Source organism: Monodelphis domestica, chromosome 6, assembly GCF_027887165.1.
Source record: "Monodelphis domestica isolate mMonDom1 chromosome 6, mMonDom1.pri, whole genome shotgun sequence".
Taxonomy (NCBI): Eukaryota; Metazoa; Chordata; class Mammalia; order Didelphimorphia; family Didelphidae; genus Monodelphis; species Monodelphis domestica.
Genome location: NC_077232.1, coordinates 256392229 through 256403669, shown reverse-complemented (window position 1 = coordinate 256403669; position 11441 = coordinate 256392229).

The window sequence follows — 11441 nt, the reverse complement described above, 5'->3', positions numbered from 1 at the left end:
GTCTTCCCCTAGTTCTGACCTTTCTTCTTTAGCTTTCTCCTTTTGAACTAGTGATTTACTTTTGGTCAGTCCCCCTAGTCCCCTCCCTTGAGATGCTTCCCTTTCTAGCCCCTCCCTTTTTATGCTCCCTTCCCCTCCCCCCTCTCCTTCCCTCCCTTTTTGTGCTCCCTCCCCCCTCCCCCTCCTTAATTTTCCTTTCTTTCTTGCCCTAATGGATAAGATAGAATTCAGGATCCCACTGGATCTAGATGTTCTTCCCTCTCAGATTTGATTTCACTGAGAGTAAGGTTTAAGTACTTCCACTTCACGCTCTCTTCCTCTCCTTCTCATATGAGAGTTCTTCCCCTCCCCTTCCCATGTGTATCTTTATATGGGAAAGTTTATTCTATTGATTCCCCCCCTATTTCTTGAAGTTAATCTTAGTATTATCACGGTTCCCCCCTCCCTTTTCCTTTTTTTTCCCCAACTTTCCCCAAATCTTCTTGATTCCCCAATCTTTCCCTATGCATGTTTCTTCTAACTACTCTTATGATGATACAATTTATGAGAGTTACACAAAACATTTTCCCCACATATTAATATATATAATTAGATGTAAATGTAGTCCTTATAGAAGAGAGTTTGACTTAAAGAGAAAGATAAGATTTATCTCCTTTTCCCTTTCTTTCATATTTACCTTTTCATGTTTCTCTTGCTTTCTGTGCTTGGATATCGAACTTTCCACAGAGCTCTGGTCTTTTCTTAGCAAATGCTTGGAAATCTTCTATTTTGTTGAATGCCCATACTTTCCCCTGGAAGTATATAGTCAGTTTTGCTGGGTAGTTGATTCTTGGTTGGAGACCCAGCTCTCTTGCCTTTCTAAATATCGTGTTCCATGCTTTGCGGTCTCTTAGTGTGTTAGCCGCTAAGTCATGTGTGATCCTTATGGGAGCCCCCTTGTATCTGAAGCTCTTCTTCTTGGCTTCTTGTAGGATTTTCTCCTTTACTTGGAAGCTCTTGAATTTGGCAATTACATTCCTAGGCGTTGTCTTTTGGGGATTTAGTATAGAAGGTGTTCTGTGAATCCTTTCTATTTCTATTTTGCCCCCTTGCTCCAGAACGTGGGGGCAATTTTCTTTTATAATCTCCTCTAGAATAAAATCCAATTTGTTGTTTACCTCTGGTTTTTCTGGGAGACCGATGATACGGAGATTTTCTCGTCTTCCTCTGTTCTCCAGGTCCGTGACCTTCTCAGTGAGATATTTTCTGTTTTCTTCCAATTCATTAATTGTTTGGGTTTGCTTTATTGATTCTTGCTGTTTTATCATCTCACTTTCTTCGAGGTCCTTAATTCTGGTCATTAGGGACTGGATTTGCTTTTCAGCCTTGTCTGCCCTTGTATTGGCTGCTTCGAGTTCTTTTTCCAATTGAGCAGTCTTATCTGTCAGACAGCTGATCTCTTTCTCCCATTTTTCTTTCCAGAAGGTTTCCATCTTTTGGATAAGTTCCAGTTTGAGATCTTCCAGAGCTTGTTGATAGTTTCCATTTTGGGAGGCGTGTTCTGAATTTTTTTGGATTTCCTCTTCATTCTCCTCTTTCCCTTGGGTACTTCCACCATAAAAGTTTTCAATAGTCACTTTTTTCCCTTTCTTCCTGGAGGCTTGATTTTGGGCCATGTGAGCCATCCCTTTGGTGGTTTTATTTCCCTTTCCTTTTTGGTCTGGGGTCTGGGTTATAAGAGTGGTTTTTCTGTGAATTTAGGTTGCTTCAGACTAGTTCTTCCCAGCCTCCGAGCCCAGGTATTCAGCTCCGCCCAGATAATCCGTGCGCCTTGTTCAGCGCAGCCCGCCCGAAGTCCGCTGGCTTCTCCGGTGAAAGCGCCCTGAGACGTTTTTTCCCTGGCAGTCCCCAGATCCCAAGGACCCTGGAGTGCCCCCCCAGACAGAGACGCTCCCCACTCACTCGCTGTCCCGGTGAGCGCTCAGGTAGCTCACTCTGGTTTAGTGGGGGAGGTGGGGTGGGGGGGGGCGGCTCAGTTCACTTTTCTGTGCAAGCTTTTCCTTCTTATTTTAGTGTGGAAATGTTCAAGCCCCACGTACCTTTGCCTCTGTGGGGTACTGGGGAGTCCTTCTGTTCCTCCAAAGGTGATTTTATGCTCCTTTGATGTAGTCTATTTCGTTCGGTGTTGGGGAGAGGAAACGTGCCGCGTCTAGATTGCAGCCATGATTACCCGGAAGTCCTGTGCATTTTTTTTTTTTTTTAAAAGAGGATAAGATGGGTATTCCAACTTGTGCAAAAAGGCAAAATTGCTGGTTGGTGTATTGGTCATGATTTAATATCATTTCATTTTAACAAATATTTATTGAGTACTTTTTAGATCTGAGGTCCTATTTTAAGTATTGGCTATAAAAATACCACAATAGAATGATTCCCACGCTTAAGAATCTTACTTTCTACTGGGAGGGGTGGGGGAAGTGTATACAAAATTTACATAGATAAGTAAAGATAAAATAATTTAAAATGAGAGAAAATGCTAACAATGGAGCAGCCATGGCAAATAGAAATAAGGGAAAGTTTCATGGAATATGTTGTATCAAAGTTGATCCTTGAAGAATGATTGAGGATGATATGGCTTGGGTAAACACACAGAACTGGGAGGAAATGTCAAGTTCAGGAATTATAACTAGTAGGTCATTTGGACTAGATCAAGATTACAGGAAGGACAGTTTTTTAGTTATGTCCAAGTTGTTATGAACCCTTTTGAGGTTTTCTTGGCAAAGAAACTGAAGTGGATTTCCATTTCCTTCTCCAGCCCATTTTATAAATAAGAATCTGAGACAAACAGAGTTACATGACTTGCCCAAGATCACACAACTTCTAAGTATCTGAGGTCAGATTTGCACTTCGGTCTTTCTAACTCCAGGCTCAGTGCTCTATGCACTGTGATACATAGCTGTCCCATGAAGAACAGTAGCATAAAATAAATCTGGGAAGGCAGATTAGAGCTAGACTGTAAAGGACACTTAATTTCAAGAGTAGTTTCCATTTTATTTTAGAGACAACAATGGGCCATCAAATATTTCTGAACAAGAGTTTGATCTGCTGAGTCCCACTCCTTATGAATAATATTGTGATAGCTGTGAAGAGAATAAATTGGAAATAGGAGATACTGGGAGAAAGGGCACCAATTACAACAGTATTAAATTAATCCAGGAGAGATTATAAGGTCTTGACATTGTGTTAAAAAAGGTATAAACTCAGAGGCATAGTATCTGATGTTAAATCCTGATTCTGATACTTTCTGTTCTAGAAAGATATTGTGGAAGGAAGAAAAGAGGAATACTAAAGTGGGAAAAGTAACTGGATCAGGAATCCCAAGATCTAGGTTCAAATCCCAATTCTAACTTTTTTTGTTTGTGATTTGGGACATGCCACAACTTCCTTGGACCTCAGTTTCCTCATCTTCAAAATTAGGGGACTGGACTAGCCCACTGAGGTTATTTCTAGTCTATGATTCTATATCAGGACTGGAATATGTATTGAAAACTGAAATTAATATATCAGCTGTCAAAGTAGAAGTGGAGCCTAACAATGAGAAATTTCAGTAAGAGTCTTTGGTGAATGACTCATCCAGATGATGAGGAAAAGAAAGAAGACAATGAATCTTATTTTTGGAGATTTGGTTCATCATTGATGTGTAAATGCTAGGACTCTATGTTGCATTATTATTATCTAATGTAAATTTACATATTTGAAAAAATGATTTTTTTGCAAAATTTGATTAAAGTGGGCCTCAGTTTCTTCATTTGTAAAATAAGAGAATTGAATTAGGCCTTTAAGGTCCTTAAACGCTCAGAATTCATGACTCTTCATTTCTGTGAACTGAGCTATATGAGTGGAGAGGAGATGGATGCAAATGATGTTTTGGGGTAATTGGTAATATGTCATGGGTAAAACTATTCCAATCTGTAATAAACTACATGAGACATTAGTTATTCTTTCTTTTTAGTCATCAGACTATAGTCATGTCTCCTATATTTCTCTGTTTTAGACCTGGGAATGTTAATTTTTCACATTCTTATTTCATTGACCTGGCATAGTGAACTAGAGGGGAGCTCACAGAAAAATTTCAAGGGTCATGTTTAAGGCAAGTTAGTGATTAGGAAATAGAGCTTTAAAGTAGTGCATCAGTGAATGAATCCACACATATTTATTAAGTTCTTCCTATGTGCCAGGCTCTGTACTGACACCAAGGGAACAAGTACAAAGAATAAAACTCCCTCCTCAAATAGAACCTACATTCTAAAGGGGGAGGTAAGTATATATAAAAATATTTATGTCATAAGGATAACAAATATACATAAAGCAGTGAAATATAAGACAGCTTTGGAGAAAGCATTAAAAACTGGGGTGATCTTGGGTACTAAGCTTCATTTTAGAAAAGAAAAGACTGACGCAGACAGGAAGAGGGGGTCCATGGGGAAAAGGCACAATAATTAAAGTGTCCTGAATGAGCAATAAAGAGAAGACTTGTTTGGATGGAAAAGTATGGGAGAGAGAGTAATATCCAATAAAGCTTGAAAGATAGGCTAACTCTAGCTTTAAAAGATAAACAAAGAAGATGGTATTTTATCTTAGAAGCTGTAGGAAACCACTGGTGCTGAATGAGGAGGGGCCTCATATGATCAGATCTGTGCTTGAGGAAAATTACTTTAATAGCAGCATGAGGATGGATTAGGGAAGAGAGAATCTTGAGACAAGGAGACACATTAAGAGGTTTTTGCAATAATCTAGGTGAGAGATGACAAAAGCCTGAATTAAGGTAGTAACTGTGTGAGTAGAAAGAAGTTGTTATGAAGGATCATCTGACCTTGGGAATTTTTTCCTTCAAATGAAGCATAATTTTGCTCCTGTCATTTATCTTTATTCTGTGTATATCTCTGCTTCATATACTCTTTGTAGACATCAAAAACAAGTTGTTGTTTTTGATCCATTCTTCCATCCACTTATGGGTGAGATCATTCCATTCACATTTGTGGTTATGATAATTGCATATTACTCTCCATTTTGCTTTTACCTTCTTTTCCCCTCTTCCTCTCTCCCTTCACTTCCTTTTCATATTAAGTAGTTAATTTTTGAGCACTGACTCCCAGAACTTTTCTTCATTTTTGTCAACTCCCACACCTTTCTCTTATCCTTGTCCCTTCTTATTTTCATATAGAATAAAATAGGTTTTTATATCCAAGTGAGTGTGTATATTATGCCCTTCTTGTACCAAATCTGATGAGAGAGGTTCAAGCATTGCCAGTCACCCAATCCTCTTCTCAATGTTAATAGTTTTTGCACCGCTTTTATTTGAGACACTTTATTTCTTCCTTCCTTCTTCTTCCAGTTGAAGTGTTTTTGCTCATCTCTTAATTTTGTTTTTAAATAACATCCCAATGTATTAATTCATCCCCACATCTTCTTTATGTATATATACATATATATACATATATTCCTTCTAATTGCCTAATATTGAGAAAGTTCCAAAAAGTTATATTATCTTCTCATGTAATAATATAAACAGTTCAATCTTATTGTATTCTTTACAATTTCTCTTTCATATTCATTTTTTTATGTTTCTCAAGACCTTCTTGAATATAAAATTTTCAATACAGTTTCTGGTCTTTTCATTAGAAATGTCTGAAAGTTTTCAATTTCATTAAATATCCATTTTTTTCTTTGAAGGATTATACTTATTTTCACTGGGTAGGTAATTCTTGGTTATAATTCTATGTCCTTTGCTATCTGGAATACCATATCTATGCCATATGGAATATCAAAGGTCTTCCGATCCTTTAAGGTAGAAGTGGCTATATATTGAATTATTCTGATTATAGTTTCATAATGTTTGAATTTTCTTTCTGGCTGTTTGTAATATTTTCTCCTTATACTTGGAGTTCTGGAATTTGGTTTTAATATTCCAAGAATTTTTTTTGGAGGTGTCAGGTGGATTCATTCAAGGGCTATTTTATTCTCTAATTCTAGTATGTAAGGAGTTTCCTTTGATAATTTCTTGAAATATAGTTCCAGATTTTTTTTGTTTATAATGACTTTCAAATACTCCAATAATTCTTAAACAATAGCTCTTTGGTCTATTTTCCAGGTCATTTGTTTTTTCAAAGAGAAATTTCACATTTTCTTCTATTTTTTTCATTCTTTTGATTTTGTTTGATTATTCCCTGTCTTATTGAGTCATTAGCTTCCATTTGACCCATTCTAATTTTTATGAAGTTTCTTTATTCAAAGAGTATCTGTATATCCTTCTTCATTTAGCCAGTTCTACATTTTTAAAAATAAATTTATTTTTTTCCAGATAATGTATCAATATAATTTCTTAATATTTGATTTCTCATATTTTTGAGTCCATGTTCTTTCTATTCTTCCCACCTGTCCCTCTTTCCCAAGAAGGCAAGTAATATCATATAGGATATATATAATCAGATAAGACACATTTCCATGTTAATCATGTAATAAAAGAAGACACATATTACCTATACTAGGCAAAAATGCATCGAGGAAAAAATGAGTAGTATTTTTCAATTTGCATTTGGACTCCATCTGTTCCTTCAATAGTGGTGGACATTTTTTTTTATGAGTCTCTTGAAGTTGTCCTGTATGCTTGCCTTTTTGATAAGAGTTGTCATTCACAGTTGATCATCATACATTATTATTGTTACCATGTTTTCTTTATTCTTCAATTTGAATCACTTCATATGTCTTTCCTTTTTTTTTTTTGGTGATCATCTTGTTTGTCATTTCATATGGCACAATAGTATCCCATGACAAGCATATACCATACCTTGTTCAACTGATTAATGAAAGTGGTGAAAATTGATGAATTGGGGGGGGGGGGGAAGTCCTTTCAGTTTCAAGTTCCTTGCAACCACAAAAAAGGGCTTCTATTAATATTTTTGTACAGGTACGTTCTTTCCCCCTGTCTTTTATCTCTTTTGTATACAGACCCAGTCAAAAAGATCCATTTTACTGGGTCAAAGGGTATGCATAGTTTGATGGACCTTTGGGCATGGGTTCAAATTATTCTCCAGAAGAGTTGTATCAGAGTTCACAGTTCCACCAGCAGAGTAATAGTGTGATGATTTTTCCACATCCCCTCCAACATTTATTATTTTCATCTTTTGTCAAGTTTGCCAGGCTGATGAGTGTGAGGTAGTACCTCAGAATAGTTTTAATTTGCATTTCTCCAATCAATAGTGATTTTGGAGTATTTTTTCATATGACTTCTTTATTTTAGGATTGCCTTTTCATATCCCTTGACCATTTGTCAAGTGGAAAATATTTTGTATTTTTATAAAGTTGACTTAGTTCTCTATGTAATTGAGAAATGAAGTCTTTGTCAGAGAGACTTGTTATCTTTTCCCCCAGTTTGTTGTTTGATTCTTAATCTTGGTTCCATTGTTTTTGTTTCTTTAGAAACTATTAAATTTAGTGTAATCTAAATATCCTTTTTACATCTCATAATGTCCTCTTTGTCTTGTTTTGACTTAAATTCTTCCCTTATCCATAGGTCTGACAGGCATACTATTTTGTGCTCCCCACATTTTTTATATCACCCTTTATTTCTAAATCATATATCCATTTTTAAAATTATGTATCCATTGAACTTTACCTTGTTGTATGGTGTGAAGTGTTGGCCTATACCTAATTTCTGCCATACTGTTTTATAGTTTTCCCAGCAGTTTCTGTTGAATAATGAGTTCTTCTTCCAGGAGCATGGATCTTTGAGTTTATCAAACTCTAGGTTACTGTGGTCATTTACTATTTATTGTGTGTTGAGTGCTTGATCTATTCCACTGGTTCTTAACCCTATTCCTTAGCCATTACCAAATTGTTTTGATGGTTTTTACTTTATGATATAGTTTGAAATTCGGTAAAGCTAAACTACCTTGGTTTTTTTCATTAATTTAATTCCCTTGATATTTTAGATCTTTTGTTCTTCCAGATGAATTGTATCATCTTTTCTAGCTTTGTGATACAATTTTTACTCATTTTGATTGGTGTGGTACTGAATAAGTAAATTAACTTGGGAAGAATTGTCATTTTCATTGTAAACTCAACTTATCCATGAGCTATTAGTCTTTTTCCAACTGTTTAGATCTGACTTTGTGCAAAAACTGTCTTACAGTTGTAATCATATAGTTCCTGGATTTCCAGGTATTTTATATTGTCTACAGTTATTTTAAAGGGAATTTCTCTTGCTATTTGGCTTCATTTGTAGCATAAAGAAATGCTGATGAATTTTTGTATTATTCTGCAACTTTGCTAAAGGTGTTAATTATTTCCATGAGTTTTTTGGTTGATCCTATAGTATTTTCTAGATATTCCATCATATTGTTGAATTGTAAAAGGAGGTTAATTTCTAACTGAGGGGTTAAGCCTTTCAGTATAGAGAGGGGGAAAGAGAGGAAAACCTCCCTTCTCAAAGAAGGGTTCAGGGGAAACAGCTGATGTTTAGGGTTGGCTCAGAGAGAGGAGAGGGGGTTTGAAGATTTTCTCCCTTCTGCCTTCCCTCCTTAGCTAAAGCTGCTCTCCCCAATTCACTCTTGTCCCTCTTGTCCCCCCTCCACTACTCAAGACCAAAGAGTCTCACCTTGATCTGTTCACTCATACTTAGCTTGAGGAACAGATAACTTTTATTGTCAATTCAATCAAGGTAAGACAAAGGAATAACTAGCATGGAAAGAATGGGAAAGGGAAGTGGGGGGAAAGGGGTCCCTGTCTATCTAAAACACTTTTTTCCTCCCTCCTCAAGTTTGGGGGGAACTTAGGCCTTGGCAGCCTAAGCCCCCTGAGAGAAAGTCAGGTTGACTCACCCCTGGGCAAGAGGAGCTGAGGTAAAGTCTGCTCAGGTTTCTCTTCAGAAAGTCCCTTCAATTGGGAAGTGTTGGGGGGAAAGATTTCCAGTTACCCTTGGGAGAAAGTCTTTTTTTACCCTCTCCCTTCAGCTTCTCAAGACTGAGCACCCAACTCCTCTACCAGCCAGAATCCTCTTCTCCTCCAGATTCCAAACTCCTGGGGCCCCTCCCCCATTGAGGTGATTATTTCCACATACTCTTCAGCCTGGTACTTTTCTTATGTGCCAGCCTCTGTCACAAATCCTCCATTTCCTGTTGTCCACGTGGTGCTACCCTGGCCCACATCAGTTACTTACCTTCTTTGTCTATTCTAATCTACCTATGTTACTTATTATTCCCATCTAACCTCCCCCCTCCCAAAATAATAAATCTTTTCCTAATCTGTCTATTTGCTAATGTAAATTCTTATCTCATGCTAAGACTGAGTTGTGGGAAGAGGGTTAGGATTATGTGCCAACAAAAATGTTTACAATATAAAATTTTCTTAATACAAATGCCATTACTATTGCAATCACTCTTAAGTAAAATTAAACTATCGTATGCTTTATGTAATGCTAATTCCAATCTAACAATTCATAACAATTATATGCATGTTTATATACATATATATGTGTGTATATATATATATATATATATGTATTAACTTGTATCTAATAAAATCTGGTTTATTCTGTCCCTGTTACCTCTCTAGTTACAACATTCCCTTTTCTACCCTAAACTATTCTTTTATCTATATTCATTGATCGTTAGTATGCTACATACATATATGTCTGAGTTATCTACACATTTACATATGTTACATGTTATTTATATACATATATGTACATCCTCTGGTACTAAAGATCTATTTACAGATATACAATTCATGGGTTGTCCTTATTTATGGCACAGCCCCTAATGTCAGTGTGAAATTTGTTCGTGTTCTAGATATGTTGTAGTGGATGCATATTTATTCCAACGTGCAAGTGAATGTACTTCCCTATATGTGAAGTTAATGTGTTTGGCGATTAATCTTACGTGACCCCATTTCCTGAAGTTCATTCCCCATAATGTCTTTGATTCAAAGTTCTTTCCAGTTGTCCATGTATCTTCCATCCTTTGGTGTTGCTTGAAGCTTGTCACCATTCCTGTACCTTCTCCTTTAGGATACATACTTGCCAGTCATCTCACCTTGAAAGCTGATCTCAGGTATCCGGAACTACAGGATCATGCCTGTGTGTGAGATTAACGTGTGTGTGTGTGTGTGTGTGTGTGTGTGAGTGTGTGTGTGTGTGTGTAAGAGTGAATATGTTGATGCACATGAGTGAGTTTGTGCCATCTTCATGTGTGCAAGTGAGATTTTTTTTTAATGAATGGAGGTATTTTTCTTAATGTGTGATAGTAAGCAATTATAATATTCCTTTGTGGTTGATTGTAGAGGTTAATGATATTTTAGTCTAGATTTGAGATTGATATTCCTATATATGTTTACTAATTGTAAGGGATTCTAATTCTACCCAAATAAACCTAGGTTCCACAAGAAACCGCTTCTCCTGTGTTTCACAGGCTACACTAATCCTCCCTGATCTAACTAACCCAAATTTATACTATCCGTCTTGGACATTATCCTATTTCGGTTTTGCTGTCTCTATTTAGTATCTCTATTTCTTCTTGTGTGATTTTGTTGGATTCATGGCCTCTATGTTTATTTATCAAGGGTTGTTCTTGGGGCATCTGTGTTTAAACGGATTCTTGAGCTTCCATTAAGTTGTCTTTTGGAGTGTTATCATAGGCATAGTGATGTTTAACTTGAGATGTATGAAACTGAGAATCTTTTCCTATTATTTTGATCAACATAGGAGTGGTGAGAGCTATACCATATGGGTCAATCCACCTGGGCTCTGTGGCTTTGTCTTTGGTAACATTTTTTACATATACTTTGTCCCCTGGTCCTATGGTATGTAATGAGAAATCTAGTGGGACCCTAGAGGAGGTTCTCCTATGCTATCCTTTTTCTAGATATTGTGACAAATCCCCTATTTTTCCAAGTTTGTCCCATGGCAAATAAAATGCCAAAGGTATAAGCTGAATCCATAAATATATTCACCCTTTTGCCTTTGGATTGCACCAGCACTTCCATGAGGGCTCTGAGCTTGGCTCCTGGAGCACTGACATGACTTGGTAATGATGCATGCCAGAGGGTCCCATCCCCTGTCACAACTGCAGCCCCTGTGATTCTTTTGCCTTTGAAAACATATGAAGAACCATCCAAATATATCTGAAGGTCGAGATCATTGAGTGGAGTGTCCTTCAGATCTTCTCTGGTTCTATGTACTGTTTCTACCATCTGTGTGCAATCATGTATGAAATTTTCTCCCAATGGTAGGTCGGGGATTAATGTGGCTGGATTCAATGGTGCACATCTATGTAAAATTAGATTGTCATTTGCCAGCAAAATGATTTTGTACTGGGATAGCCTTGCAGATGTAAATGCATGCCTACTCTATGATTTTAGCAATTTTTCTAGCTGGTGTGCAGATTAAACATGAAGCTTGCATCCCAGCA